Source organism: Crinia signifera, chromosome 1 (genome assembly GCF_055691185.1).
Source record: "Crinia signifera chromosome 1, ASM5569118v1, whole genome shotgun sequence".
In the NCBI taxonomy this organism is placed as follows: domain Eukaryota; kingdom Metazoa; phylum Chordata; class Amphibia; order Anura; family Myobatrachidae; genus Crinia; species Crinia signifera.
Window position 1 is genome coordinate 226,885,276 of NC_139217.1, and position 11,647 is coordinate 226,896,922.

Genomic DNA, 11,647 nt, shown 5'->3' on the forward strand with positions numbered 1-11,647 from the left:
AGGAAAAAAGAAAAATATGGCTTAATATATCCAACCAAGTCACATCTGTATCAGGGAACAAGCGTGATGCCCGTAATTGCCTAAAGCGCTACAGCGATTGTAGGCGCCAAACCCAGCGAAAAATGGCTTTACAACGAAAGCAAGATCGAGGAACTGGTGGGGGACCAGAAGTTAACATAAAATGGCAGCCATGGGAAGAAATAATAAGAAGGCGTATGAACCCTATAATGGTACAAGGTGTCTCTGGTTTTCTGGATGCCAGACAAGAAGGACAAGATAAGGTTGAGGAAGTCAAAAACCGAAGGAGTGTTTTGGAGAATACGAGGCAACTGAAAGGTATTTTCAATTAATCAAATACACAGGAAGAGTTACTTTTATTCATTTTCTATTGATAATACAGAAAATCAACTAATCAATAAATCTATGCTTTTATTATATTCTGTTTTCCTGACTGCCGCTTTTATTGCTGCAGATGACTTTTGCCTGTTGCACAATGTACTATTCACTGCGTATGAGGCCTTCCCTTTGCGCTAAACAGTGATAATATGTCAGACACTGCGGCCATTTTGTTAGGCATGACTTGCATATATCGTTACAAGATGGCGTGTGGAATCAGAATACTGCTGAAATAAGTAATTTCTTATGAGATATTGTTTTGGATTTCTGGGTTTAAGAATGCCTTATTGATGTAACAGAGGACAAGGGCAGACAGCCAGTCTGCACAGTTTTGTCTAGAAATAGGAACAAACTATATGGGAACAAGGCCTCACATGCGTAGACCCACAAGGCCACTGAAGTTGGGTGTTGGGTTAATTATGACATCATGATTGAAAGCAGAGCTTGCCAATAAGACTCAATGCTTATGAGTAATTAATTAATTAATGTGATAAAGGTTTAAATATCAGAGTGATAGAAGGAGGAGGAAGGCAGTTGAGAAAGAACAAGGAAGCACAGGGGGCTGGAGGTAACTATGAAGGAGGTTTAATCATGGCTGATCACTGTCCTTGAAAGGTGTCCATTTTGATTTGATTTAGAATTACTGTTTAAGTATTAGCTAATCAATTTTATGTTTCTTGTGTTAGTCTGCATTTGCAAAATATCTGTAATGAAGCTATTCTTTAAGTAAAGCATTGTCATACCTTTTATAACAAGGTTGTGTGGGTGTGCAATCATTTCAGCGTTGCCGTTATATTTAAAGGTAATAAAGTAAATAAATTTGGTTTGGGTTATTTATCATATCTAAGCTTATCAGATAAATATCTGGTTTATCAGTTGGAGGCCCCAGCGAGATTCAATGATGTTGGTTTTCACATTTTATCAGTTGAGAAAATCAAAGTTTGAAAAAAAAAAAAAAAAAATTAGCTATTTAAAAAAATAAATAAATAAATAAAAAAAAATGTGTAGAAAAAATTGTAAAGTCGGTGCATTTATTTGTACCCTTATCTTTCTCAACATCTGTTAAAGTGTGCTAATTCAATATCACTTGAAACAACTTCGATCTTTAATTATAAAACCAATAGATCGTAATTTAAGGCATGGAAAGACAACGCTGCATTTTGCAGACTGTCAGCTTGCTAAACCCCCCCGCATCGCCCATTTCGGTACTTATGTAGTATCTGGGCTGCCGATTTCTAAATCGGGTCGGATCGGGAGATCGCATCGCATCGCATGCGACCATGCGATTCGATGCGATGCGATGCGATGACCCGATTTTTCCATAGGAATCAATGTTAAAATGGACTGAGTCCATTTTAACATGGAATTCAATGGGAAAAATGGGTCCTTTTCATACCCCTACTATCCAAGTGGGCATGGAGTTGGATATAAACCTGTGGCGAGCGTAGCGAGCCACCGAGCCCGAAGCGTGGCGAGCGAAGCGAGCCCCGCGAGGGGACGAATACCGTCCCCTCGCGGGGCTCGCTTCGCTCGCCACGCTTCGGGCTCGGTGGCTCGCTACGCTCGCCACAGGTTTATATCCAACTCCATGCCCACTTGGATAGTAGGGGTATGAAAAGGACCCATTTTTCCATAGGAATCATTTTAACATTGATTCCTATGGAAAAATCGGGTCATCGCATCCGATATCGCATCCGATATCGGATGCGATGCGATGCGATATCGCATCGCATCGCATCTGATTGTATGCCTTAACTTAAGGCATACAATCAAAAAATCGGCAGCCCAGATACTACATAAGTACCCCCATTTCTTCTCTGTGTCAGAGAATAGATAAGGAGAGCAGCGAGAAACTTGGCAAGAAGTTGTAAACAACATTGCTTGGGTCAGGAAGAGTATTTCTTTAGTTTATTTGCAAAGCATGCAGACTATAGCAAGCATATTGGTATAAAGGTTATGCTGGCAATAAATTTTCTACTTTAAAAAAAAAAAAATAATAATATTCTTTAAATGACAGTATTTTTTTTTTTTTTTTTTTTTTTTTTTTTTTTTGACCGCAGTTGGATTGTTTGGTGTATATTGTCTGCTGAGGATATTGCTGAAGTAACTAATCTGTAGCGGTTGTTTTGATAATTAGAGTTTCTTTGTTTGTCCAATCTATAAATTTTAAAGAAGTTGCATATATTTGTTGTAGGTTTTCCCGTGCTTATAATTTGGTGATTAGAGATAGGAGATTGTGTATTTACATTCTTCCTGGTTGACTGGCCAGCAACATGTGGAAGAAATGGAATGCATGATTTATCCATAATCTGTATTGTTTGGAAACCCCCGGATTGTCTACTGTATATGGTTTATATAAGAAAATGTTAATAAATAATTAAGTATACGTTGCATTGTTAGAGCTAGCAAGCAGTCGGATTACAATAACAATTTGAGATAGTTTCTTTGTATCCATAGACAAAGGTCCGTTAAAATACAGAGTTTAAAGGAGTAGACGCTAATATTGTAAGCCAAGTAACAGTTCATTTTTACCACCAGAATAAATAAAGTTAATTGGAATATTGTTTATAACAAAGAAAGTAAGATCGAGTTTATCTCATTGTAAAGTTTTTTTGGTCTCTTGTCTTGCGGAGATGAAGTCCGTAATGTAGGACTGATGTTTTTCTGCTATGGGTTTTTGATTTAATTTTTTTGGTTTATTAAACAAAGCAGCTGTGAGTTGGAAACTCTAAAGTGATGGATTCAGTTGATGTAATGCGAGATAAGGAGTTGTCCATGTTAGGTGAAGAAACAGGAAATGATCATGTGAATTCAATGTTTTTTTTCATTTAATGAGTAATACATTTTGGATAAGAAAAGTGATATATATCGATGAGATATAAGTCCAATATAACATCTATTCTTAAAGGTTCATATTGATATATTAGACCATGTTTTCTGTTGGCAATTTCTATTGCTTATTTGTTTGATCTGGATACATATATTGAATCAGATATACCTTGAGTAATGCGCAGATAAATCCTGGATTTATTTTTATTCTTATGAATGGAAGGTAATCAGTGATAACTGACTCAAGGCTGTGGGGTTTTCTTTAAGCCAATTTTTGTTTTGTTTTTGATTTGTGTTAATTTAATTTTGTTTGTTTGGAAAGGGGGAGGGTACTAAATTGATAGAGTATCTTAAGGGATTAATACTGTGGCCACAGTTAGCTATATAACCAAGGGAGATAGTGATCTAATCGTGTAATGATCGCTTAGACAATGTGCAGATATGGTAACAAAGAATGACATATTGCATATAATTTTTTTCTGATTTGATGAGTTGATTTTTTCCTGTGAAGAGTGCTGACCGGTAGCGAGATTCACAGGGGGTATCTGCCACCTACGTACAAGGTAGAATATATGGGGAAAAATAATAAGAGAAGAAAGGGTGGGGGTGGGACACGTGACTACTGATAACAGAGGACAGTAGATGAAACACCAGGCTGATAACAGAGATGGACAGTAGGTGGCCCACTATACTGATAACAGAGGACAGTATGTGGAAGGCGTAGGTGTGATAACAGTGACAGACACATAACGCAAGGTTAGGTTTTTTGGGGGACATTTTTCATTTATTTTATTTACATTTTTGTCTTTGAAAGAGGTAACACCTTTTTAAGCATTTGTATGGGATCACAGAAAGTTCTCTGAGTATGTGACTAGTGTGAGCAAGTGAGAAGGTATAGAAAATACTATGCTGGTCATAGTTAGTTGGAATTGGCGATGATGATGCACCTGTGAGGTAATGATTATTTGATGAGAGTGAACGCGCAATGGTCTGGTGACAGGTGGTGAAAGCTTCAAGAATTGAGATAGTATATCCCACTAACCCACATATGTTTGGAAAGATTGTACTGTCTCACTGAGGGGTTAATTCTGTTCAGTGAGAAGTGAGGAGAGGTGATATGTCTTTTAGAGCCTTAGGGAGAAAAAGAAAAAATGGGGAAAAAAAAGAATAATTTTGAAATTTTTTGTTTATTTTTGAAAAAGCAGAAGGGAATAAGTTTTTTTCAGTGATAAGGTGAGAGTAACATCAGAAATAACTCTGTAGGAGATTAAAGGCAGGAAATGGTTAATGAGATTGATAAGAGAGTAAAGTTTTATTCCTAAATGATGTGAAATATCCAAGGAGTGTTACAGAACTGTTTTCCATAACAAGGACATGAAAGATTTTAGAATTGAAGATATTGTTTACCCTTTTGAAAAAGCACAATGAATACATTAAAGTTATTGCAATGTTCTGTATGGGACAGTGATCAGCCATACCCAAGGATGACCTCCAGCCCCCTCCCCTCTGCTTCCCTCATGTGATAATGTTGTTTTGTCAACATCTGTTTAAAAACTGCCATTTTTTTCCCAAATGACAAATGCTAATATGATGTCTGAGCTTAATAATGCTATTGCTTTTGCTTGTTTTATTTAAATTAAATACCAGCTAATAGAGGTGTGACCATTCCAGAGAAAAGATTAATTTACAAATTGATGCATTTCATTTTGCACAGAAAAAGCAAGTGTTTAAAAAAAATATTATTATTATTATTATTATTATTATTATTATTATTATTATTACTGAGCCACTAGAAATTATTTAGAAAAAATATTGAGTCTGCAGGTACCTCTGCAGAATCCTTATCAAAGCCCTTATTGAAAAATACAGATTTTATAGTGATTATTATAAGATGCATATTGAGTTGCATTTTTATGCTTACTGATTTATCTGATTGCATGTTGCCACTTTACTAGATCCATTGGTTTATGCATATGAGCCCACAAATAAGGAATGGAGGTCACAATTAGGTGCAGCACTACTGGGTTCTGCTACTAGTAAATCGCATTTGCTGCACAACTAATCATGATATTCTCTCAAATATTTGTAATGATTTAATGATTGTTTTTTTCTCAGAGTGGTTTTGGAAGAAATTGTGTATTATTAACAGGAATCCATGAGAGACTGCTGTCAGAAGGCACTAACCGATATGAGGACCCTCACGGGGTTAGAGTATTTTGATGAGTTTTTCATTACTAATCATGTCACAAGTTTCTAAACATCTATGGACCACAAGAAATAGTTTTTTTCAAATTTTACAACAACGTATACTATTTAATACCCATAGTATTTGCAACACTCTGTTATTGTAGGTTATCTACCCAATGTGATTATTCTTATTATTTTTTTTAGTGTAAATCAATTCACTTTACAGTTATGGAAGTATTACCGTCATCTAATCATTGATTTATGATCTGCATATCTCTTACAATCAAATAGCAAATAGTCAGGACTTACTACATTTATTTACAGCACAGTCCAATATACGTGGACTTAATTAAGCCAAAGTTTTATGGACAGTCCCACTATGTCCCACAATGAGTTGCATGATTCCTACCACATTGCTGATTCAATATGCTTATGATCTAATGATGTGTTTAAATTCTTTACAGGATTCTCTTACTGACACCTTTTCTATTACTACTACTGAATCTAACTGACACAGAGCTGGCAAAGTACAATATACTGACATCATTGCTTCATTTGAGGCTCTGAGACACGCACTGACAGAAACCACAGCACTGAATATATCAGATTTATCATATACCTGTCTTTACTGTAATGAACAACAAGCAGAGGCCTTGGGAGTTTGAACACATATACATTGGGGTTCACATAGACCCATCAGGTACTACAGTTGCACATTTGACCGAGTGGCATCTGCTTTACCAACATGTTTAAGGACTGTGGCGGCTGCTGCAGCCTTTGTATAGAAATTACAGAACACCGCACACTATGTGTCTCTAATGCTACATCTTTTCTAATGAACTCTTCACGGACAAGACACATTTCCAGTGCATGGTTCTCTCGTTGGGAACTTTTGCTCCCAGCGCCACATGACCTGACCATTGTCAGGTGTGGTACGCTAAATCCTGCTACCTGGTGGGACCCGGGAGTCCCAGAGGATGGATGAGAGGCAGGATTTAGAACATGATTGTGAGGAATATTTAAAGCAAAATTTCTCCAATTAGACCTGATATCTCTGACACGCCACTACCATCTACAAAGATTGTAGTTGTCACCAACAAGGAGACTCAGGATGGCCATATACGGGATATGCGGTAGTATTGGATTTAGAGATCCTCATTTTCCATCGTGATTTTGCTATGATATAATACGCTAATATCACAGCAAGTAAAGGAGCTCATTGAGGCTGTGCAACTCCCTGCAAAGGCAGTAGTTGTTAAGTGTCAAGCTCACATGTTATAAAGGGATCTTGTTTCACTTGGTAAAAAAAAACAGGATGACCACTGTTGTGAATCACACCACTATACAATTTAATGTTTTTTTAGCAGAAGCTCATAAAGCATCAAGAGTTGTGTATTTAAAAGGAATGTGCCAATGGATGATGAATGGATACAGTCAAAAGGCTAATGGCCTATATAAAGATGGTGGGGGCAGATCAGTAGCTCCCCAAACCCCTCCTCCTGGCATATGCGGAAGCTGCCCATGGGATGACCCATGTAAGGAGAGAGAGGGCATGTACCATATATACTCGAGTATAAGCCTACTTTTTCAGAACACTTTTTATGCTGAAAAGGCCCGACTCGGCTTATACTCGAGTGAGGGTCCCACTTGAGTCAATAAGTTTTCCCAGTTTTTTGTTGTAAAATTAGGTGCATCGGCTTATATACGGGTCGACTTATACTCGAGTATATACGGTATGTTGATTTCATCTTATGCAGAGGCCCAAACGCATCTGCAGAAGAATGAACTCAGGAAAATTATTCCTATAGAACCATCAATCATTTCTCCTACCACTGGTCCATTCCTAAGGTTAAAATAATTTTTTTGGGAATTTACATGCATTTAAAATTGTCATTATATTTAAATGGTATCTGATATGTTATCTTGATTAGAAGGAACATCCCAGCTGTCCCATGTACAGCATCCTTTACAGCAAAGAAATGTTTTGAGAAATTTGTGTTCAGATATGTTATCCCATAAGGTATATGGTAGTAAAAAAAAAAAATTATAGAGGTACATATTTGACAGGAAAGGTATTCTAAGGAATAAATCAATGTATGGTTATTGAAGGTTGGTTGCACTCACCATTCACTAAAAGGTTTTAGTCAAAATTGAACATGTTAACAAATGCATATTGAGAACACATAATTTAGGGTGGGTGTAGAAATTACCATGAGTTGACTTGAAGTTTTGTCTTCGGTTCTGTATGACATTCACACTACTCCTCAGCAGCCACTGAACCTGTCCCCTTATACTGTAAGATCATTTTTTAAATTTATATATACATTTTTTTTGGGAGACCATCAATCCCTATTCAACATCCAGCAGCAGACTTGTCACTCTAATTCTCACATCATCTAAATACTTTACCAGAAAAGCAAACAAGCTTATGAAGGGATGTTGTTATAAGGTCCAGCCTGGAGACTATGCAATGGTGAGAAAATTCTTACAATTAAATGTCTCATAGATCAAAGGCAAGACCCGTCCCTGTGAAACAAACCAATTGAATTAATGCGTCTCACTGCAAGAAGGTTTCCGACCTGGTGGTGATATCAGTTGAAAGAAATAAACTGATGCAGATAAATATTGTGACTGTGATTCTAACTTAATAAACTTATTTGATGATGGGCCTGTCCAGGGCCCCCACACAGACCAAGACAAGGTCCACGGAATCGGGGGGCATCCTTAGTGGTGTCCCTGCGGGTTGTGGGCAAGAAGAGGTCCACGGAATCGGGGGATACCCTTAGTGGTGTCCCTGCGGGTTGTGGACAAGGTGTAAAACAATGATCCCCATGAGTGACCAAGTTTCCCATACATTAACTAACTGAAAAAGTCATTTTTTGTTTTTTTAAGTTTTCATATTTTTATAGTGAATGAGGGTTACCAGGGATTGGTTGCTGGCAAGGACAGTGTGTATAGTTATCAAAGAGGTATTACTAGAGTCATGGTGGTGTATTCTACTTCTGCTTTTAATTTTAATCCCACAAGTATAGTAATAATCATAACAGACACACATATACATCATACTACTGATGCTTCCAGGTTTCGGTATGCATCAGAGGATGGTAATAAAATACTGATAGCCAATATGTTAAACTAATTAGAAGGTTTAAAATAAATATATGAGTAATAACATAAAAGTAACTAAGAACATCCAAACCAAAACCATTGATAGAATACATCTAGTAAGGTATCAGTAAAGAAGAGGCATTCTAAGTAAGGATGGTAACAAAGGTGCAAACATAATATCTATCTGCAAACTGACATTTCTTCTTTAAGACGCTCATCATGAGCTGATAGAAAGAACAATAAGGTAAACTGATTGTTGGTTATATTGTTATCTACGGTATCACTCCGGTAATGTTGGGTTAATGGCTACTTATATTTGCAGTCAAATCAAACAACACTTCATTTTCTATGTAGGATTTACACAAGTGAATCTTATAAGGTTACTGACTCTCCCTAGGTTTAAAATTGGTAAAGAGTGTAATAACAGGAGATATTTTGGAGTACAACAAAACATGTAGTTATGTGACAGAGTTGGGTGTGCTAGTATAACATCTAGAGAAAAAAAAGGGGTACTCATTGAATTGTTTCTTATGATGTTTTCTCAAACATACTGTCTCTTAAGATATGGACATTACCACAAGGATTATATTATATTTACACACTTAAGGTTTCTAAATGGTTACAAACAAGATCTATTGTAATAAAATTTTACTTTTACTAATTAATACAGTGGTGATTCAACATGAAGATTTGAAAGTAACACATGGTATATTAGAGAAACACACTTATTTACATTATCCCAAGTTTATAAAATTGTATTTGAATTTGTGAATATAATTAAAATATGGTACAAAACTGATGGTGACATTAAAAGGAAAGTTGAATTAAATTATTTGGGTTAAAAATTAGTTTATTGAACAGGTGTGAGTGATGTGATTCCCTACAGTTGGTTTATTTGGTTGAACCCCAGTAACTGGTTCGCATAAGTCAATGTTATATATGCTTTAAGAAGTTTAATGTTTTTGCCAAGATAATATTATTGATTTTTCTGTATACTAGTGAAATGCTTCAAGAAGGTTTTCCGATGTATTAAGAGAGAAACAAATGATGCACAGTACGAGAGATATGAACTTTTTTTCGGAGATATGAAAAAAGTTGAGGATGGACTGATAATACAGAAAATCAACTAATCAATAAATCTATGCTTTTATTATATTCTGTTTTCCTGACTGCCGCTTTTATTGCTGCAGATGACTTTTGCCTGTTGCACAATGTACTATTCACTGCGTATGAGGCCTTCCCTTTGCGCTAAACAGTGATAATATGTCAGACACTGCGGCCATTTTGTTAGGCATGACTTGCATATATCGTTACAAGATGGCGTGTGGAATCAGAATACTGCTGAAATAAGTAATTTCTTATGAGATATTGTTTTGGATTTCTGGGTTTAAGAATGCCTTATTGATGTAACAGAGGACAAGGGCAGACAGCCAGTCTGCACAGTTTTGTCTAGAAATAGGAACAAACTATATGGGAACAAGGCCACACATGCGTAGACCCACAAGGCCACTGAAGTTGGGTGTTGGGTTAATTATGACATCATGATTGAAAGCAGAGCTTGCCAATAAGACTCAATGCTTATGAGTAATTAATTAATTAATGTGATAAAGGTTTAAATATCAGAGTGATAGAAGGAGGAGGAAGGCAGTTGAGAAAGAACAAGGAAGCACAGGGGGCTGGAGGTAACTATGAAGGAGGTTTAATCATGGCTGATCACTGTCCTTGAAAGGTGTCCATTTTGATTTGATTTAGAATTACTGTTTAAGTATTAGCTAATCAATTTTATGTTTCTTGTGTTAGTCTGCATTTGCAAAATATCTGTAATGAAGCTATTCTTTAAGTAAAGCATTGTCATACCTTTTATAACAAGGTTGTGTGGGTGTGCAATCATTTCAGCGTTGCCGTTATATTTAAAGGTAATAAAGTAAATAAATTTGGTTTGGGTTATTTATCATATCTAAGCTTATCAGATAAATATCTGGTTTATCACTATGTAATGGTATATTGGTTTGTGTGCTCCTAAGCAGCTTGGAGTTGCGCCTTAATTTACTAGAAAAACTTGGCAAAATGCATCATTCAACGAGCAGTCTGCCTGTTCTCTTTTCACTTTATCCAGATTGTGGTGAGTTCTAGGAGGTTGATGCAGAGGCAGAACTCTGGGAGGCAATGGAGTCATCTGCCACCGGGATCCTGCTCTCAAGGGGGCACCTCTCCACCACTGCCAGTTTAAAACCATTAATTGAAAACCATCAAAATCGCTTCTGTGGCTGAGTTCTGAAATATATATATATATATATCTGTATATATATACAGAATATAATATATATCTCATAACAGACTATATATATATATATATATATATATATATATATATATATATATGTGTGGGGGGGCACCAATGTTCTTCTTGCCTCCGGGCAACTGGGACAAACTTACGCCACTGGGTTGATGCTTAACTGGCAAGAAAATGTAATTGAATATATATTTATAATTTATTTTACTTTTCTTTTAGAAAAACCAAAAAGTAAGAAAAGAAGTCATTCTGCCTCTGGAACACGTGATTTTGCTTTGATTGATGATGCAGAGTTATTTCCATCCAAGATTCCCAATTCCAACATTCCAAGTGCACGTAGTCTATTCGGAGACAGCATCATAACTGAATCAACTTTTTTAGGCTTTGAATCAAGTCAATCTGAAAAGTCATTTGCAACTGAAAGAACTGGACAAGCTAATCAGAATAGTGAAAATTCCGATGGTGAGCATATCTCCATTGAAAGACTGGAAGGTTTGTTTTCTTTGTTTTGCCCATATATTAAAGGATCTTACTCTTAATTAGTTTGATTTAATGTTAACGTTATTACATTTTTTTTGGGAATTGTTATTTTTAAAATTTACAGATAATCCTGTTGGCAGTAATTCATGTTCAAATATGGCAAATTCAACTTTGCACTGTGCTGAAAGGATAAACGCAGATGAGGACAATCCTCCTGAAAACCCAATAAGACCAATTGGTGAGTTTGAAAATATTCATTGACCTACTGAGTGTATTTTTTATCTATCTATCTATCTATCTATCTATCTATCTATCTATCTATATATATATATATATATATATATATATATATAT